General features: G+C 42.1%; 1 protein-coding gene across 1 annotated transcript in view; it reads left to right on the top strand.

Moving 5' to 3' along the window:
* The window catches only part of ZNF607 (zinc finger protein 607), a 405121-nt gene that overhangs the window by 296537 nt on the left and 103797 nt on the right, over positions 1 to 4787 (top strand). The window lies entirely within an intron of this gene.

The raw sequence follows: 4787 nt of genomic DNA, 5'->3' as shown, positions 1-4787 counted from the left end.
TCTCAGCTGTAACAAATATTCTAGCTTCTCTTCCTCCTCAAGCCTAGAATCCCTTGGAAAGTGGCCAGAGAAAACCGATGCCCTTTGTCCTAAAGGGGACAATTTTTCAGTCAGTGCAGTATAACCTTTAGAGGGCAAGGGCCAGTATCTGATCACTTTTTTGTAGAAAAGTCTGCCCTGGTACTCTTTCTCTTTGGCTACTATTCCTTTCCTTAGAAGGTCTTGGAGGCATCTGGCTGGGCATGGTGGCTCACGCCTATGTAATCCCAGAACTTTGGGAGGCCAAGGCAGGCAGATTACCTGAGGTCAGGAGTTTAAGACCAGCCTGGCCAACATAGTGAAACCCTGTCTCTACTAAAAATACAAAAATTAGCTGGGCGTGGTGGCAGGCGCCAGTAGTCCCAGCTATTTGGGGGGCAAGAGAATTGTTTGAACCCGGGAGGTGGAGGTAACAGTGAGCCAAGATCGCGTTATTGCACTCCAGTCTGGGCAACAGAGCAAGACTCCTTCTCAAAAAAAAAAAAAAAAAAAGTTTGCGTCTATATTTATATATGAGATTATATTCTAATTTCCTTCTGTATTATATTTTACATATTTGATACGTCATATCAGTTCCTTAAAAAAAGAAATAGAACTTGTCTTTGAAAATGTATGGAGCTTTTTATATCTGTTGATTTGTTTTGTTCATAATGTTAGATTTTTAATCACCTTAAAGGTGATTATATGTATACGTATATGATTATAAGTCTTTTTATATGAGCCCCTAAATAAAAGTTAAGTATCCCGTGTTTTTTGTTTGTTTTTATTTTGGGGACTTTTTTGAGACAGGGTCTCACTCTCTGTCATCCAGGTTGGAGTGCATTGTTGCAATCACAGCTCACTGCAGCCTCGACCTCCCAGGCTCAAGTGATCCTCTCACCTCAGCCTCCCGAGTAGCTGGAACTACAAGCAGACACCACCATACCTGGCTAATTTTTTGTGGAGGTAGGGTTTCACCACATTGTGCAGGTTGATCTCGAACTCCTGGGCTCAAACAATCCGCCTGCCTCAGCCTCCCAAAGTGCTAGAATTACAGGTGTGAACCACCACGCCAGGCCCCTTTTGGTTTTCTCCTGAGCAGCCACAGCTGTGTGCATGTGCACAGCCTTCCAGACCTCTAGGAACCTGTGGGATCTTAGCAAGGCCCTCTTTTGCTGTCTCATTCCATGGTTCTTCCTGTAACTGTCTGGCCTGCCATTTTGTTAATTACGCTAACCGGTATGGAGCTCAGGCTATTATTAGAATTCTCTGATTGTTTGTCACTGAGTTCTCCATTGTTTTCAGCAGTACTCAGGGCATGGATTTTTTTCATGTCTGCTACTAACTCCATTCTGCCCCCTCTGGTAGTACGGTCGAACTGCCAGGCCTGAAGGTAGACTTGAGGGGAGGGGCGGGCAGGATGGGAGCAGCACCTGGCTAAAATACCACAGATCCCACTGTTCTTTCCAAGAGTCAGTAAACTTGCTTTCAACAAATGCTTCTTAATTGTGTCCATGCTCTTGATCAGCTTCCAGCGTTTTTGAATAGTGGTTTTTGACAACTTTGTACACTTTTATCATTGCTTTTAGGAGGAGAGGATTTCATAAACTCCTCACTTAACCATTCCGGAAGTCAGTCCAGAATATAATTGGTTTTTATTGTGCCACCTGGGGAATCATGCCTTTCTTCAATACTAGAAAATTCTCGAACGGGCGCGGTGGCTCATGCCTGTAATCCTAGCACTTTGGAGGCCAAAGCAGGTGGATTGCCTGAGCCCAGGAGTTAGAAACCAGCCTGGAAAACATGGTAAAACCCTGTCTCTACTATAATACCAAAAAAAATTAGCCAGGCCTGGCGACTCGCGCCTGTAGTCCCAGCTACTCGGGAGGCTGAGGCAGTAGATTTGCTTGAACCCGGAAGGTGGAGGTTGCAGTGAGCCAAGATCGCGCTACTGCACTCCAGCCTGGGCAACAGAGCCAGACTCCGTCTCTTAAAAAAAAAAAAAAAGAAGAAAATTCTCAAATGCTAACGTTTTGCTTACTTCTTCTCCATCATTCCATCTATAATTTCCTTCTAGCATCCAATTACAATACATCTCGGTTTCCACTGCTCATTCAACAACGTTGCTTCTTGGCCTCTCATGTTTTCCTATCCATCTGACTTCTCTTTTAATTTCCTCTGACCTAGTTGTCAGATTACTCATTTTCTTTCACTGTGCCAAACCCGGTAAGTGCTTTAAGGTCTAACCCGTCTTTTTCAAACCTCTCTGGTGCTTTCAACAGTATTTTCTTTCCTCATTTTTTTTTTTTTTTTTTTTTTTTTTTTTGAGACGGCGTCTCGCTCTGTCGCCCAGGCTGGAGTGCAGTGGCCGGATCTCAGCGCATTGCAAGCTCCGCCTCCCGGGTTTATGCCATTCTCCTGCCTCAGCCTCCCAAGTAGCTGGGACTACAGGCGCCGCCACCTCGCCTGGCTAGTTTTTTGTATTTTTTTAGTAGAGACGGGGTTTCACTGGGTTAGCCAGGATGGCCTCGATTTCCTGAACTCGTGATCCGCCCGTCTCGGCCTCCCAAAGTGCTGGGATTACAGGCTTGAGCCACCGCGCCCGGCCCTTTCTTCATATTTGTTATATCTGTTGTCCGTTAATATTTTAACAAGGGCTATAATATAACCCCCAAGCAGTATTAATATTTTCTGATAGAGGAAGAAGTGTAAATTTGGCTCTGTCCATTGTTGTCTACTCATAGTGGATTGTTTTCTGGACTGTTTCCTAACTTTGGACTGTGAGCTCATGATAACTGAAGTTTCCTGTGTGGAAAATTTCAGTGGAATTGAAGTGATGCCTCTCCCTTCCATTCCCCTCCCCACTTTGTACCCCATGATTTTCAGTCGTTGGGAAGTTCTGTTTATTCCTGGTTTGATATTTCTGTACCTTGCAGCTCAAATAAGTTCATACCTCAAACCCAAGTAAGGCTCATAATTTGTAAATACGGAGGGAAGAAGTTATTTCCATTTTAGTACCTAGTGTTATGCAGGAGTCTTAATTCCAATTCTTCAAATCACTCATTCCTAAGGTTCATAACCCATCTGTTTAAATGTAAACTCTCTTGTTTTGGTATTAGGTATTGCTGCATAACAAATTACCACAAATGGAGGAGGTTAAAAAACATACATTAATGATGTCATAGTTCTCATGGGTTAGAGTCTGTACTTGGCTGAGGAAGAGTTCTCTGCTCAGGATCTCACAAGGCTGCAATCAGGATATCAGCCAGGCTGTGTTCCTTTATGGAGTTTAGGGTTTTCTTCCAAGCTCTTGTACTTGTTGGCGTAATTCAGTTCCTCACACTTACGGGATTGATGGCCCCATTGAATGAGTTATGCGGCACTACATTCCTTGCCATCCCACAGTCTTTCTTCTTCTTCTTTTTTGTTTGTTTTGAGATGGAATCTCACTTTGTCGCCCAGCCTGGAGTGCAGTGATATGACAGTGATGTGATCTCAGCTTACTGCAACCTTCGCCTCCAGGTTCCAGTGATTCTCCTGCCTCAGCCTCCTGAGTAGCTGGGATTACAGGTGCCCGCCACCATGCCCAGCTAATTTTTGTATTTTTAGTAGAGGTAGGGTTTCACCATGTTGACTGGGCTAGTCTTGAACTCCTGACCTCGTGGTCCACCCACCTCAGCCTCCCAAAGGTGGAGGAATTAATTAATCCAATTAATCCAATCCATTAATGTATGTTTTTTAACCTCCTCCATTTATGGTAATTTGTTATGCAGCACTACCTAATAACAAAACAAGACAGTTTACATTTAAACAGTTGGGTTATGAACCTTAGGAATGAGTGATTCGAAGAATTGGAATTAATCCTCCCACGCCTGGGATTACAGGCGTGAGCCACCGCACCTGGCTGTAGATGTAAACATTCTAAGTAAATATTAACTAATGAAACTGAGTAGGTATCAAAATAATAATATACCTTGGCCAACCAGGGTTTATTCCAGGGATGTTTAAAAATCAAGAAATATATCAATTAATATATCAATAAATTAAAGAGGAATAGTATATGACTATAGCAACAGATAATAAAATGGCATTTAAAAAAAGAGTAACAGATGAGTGGGTAGTAGAAAAAAAAAGAAAAGAAAAAATGAGGCATTTCTAACATAGGAAGCTACTTACATACAACACAGATGATTCACCCACAACCAAAAAGAAACATTAGATTAATGTGAACTGCTGATGTAATTTCCATTAAATTGAAGGAAAAGACTCAAAGCCTGGTATCACTCCCAATATATGAGATAACTAAAGCTATTTCAATTAAAGAAATCTATATAAATATTAGAAAAGGCATTTTCATTTTAACTTGCAGATAATTTGACTGATATTTAGAAAACCAAAGAGTACAATAAAATTATGAATAAAAATAATAAGAATATTTGATAAGAGTGAAAACTGACTAAATTGACATTTAAATTGTTGGCATTGGGGATACTGAACACAAAAAACAGCATAAATCATCAGTTTGGAAAAAATGAAGACATCCTATAAAACAAACAAATAATTTGGATCCTGAATATGATTTTTTTTTTTTTTTTTGTGAGACAGAGTCTCGCTCTGCCGCCCAGGCTGGAGTGCAGTGGCATGATCTTGGCTCACTGCAAGCTCCGCCTCCCAGGTTCACGCCATTCTCCTGCCTCAGCCTCCCGAGTAGCTGGGACTACAGGCGCCCGCCACCTCGCCCGGCTAGTTTTTTTGTATTTTTTAGTAGA

This window comes from Macaca thibetana, chromosome 19 (genome assembly GCF_024542745.1).
Source record: "Macaca thibetana thibetana isolate TM-01 chromosome 19, ASM2454274v1, whole genome shotgun sequence".
Lineage (NCBI taxonomy): Eukaryota > Metazoa > Chordata > Mammalia > Primates > Cercopithecidae > Macaca > Macaca thibetana.
This window is presented reverse-complemented; position numbering and strand designations above follow the sequence as displayed.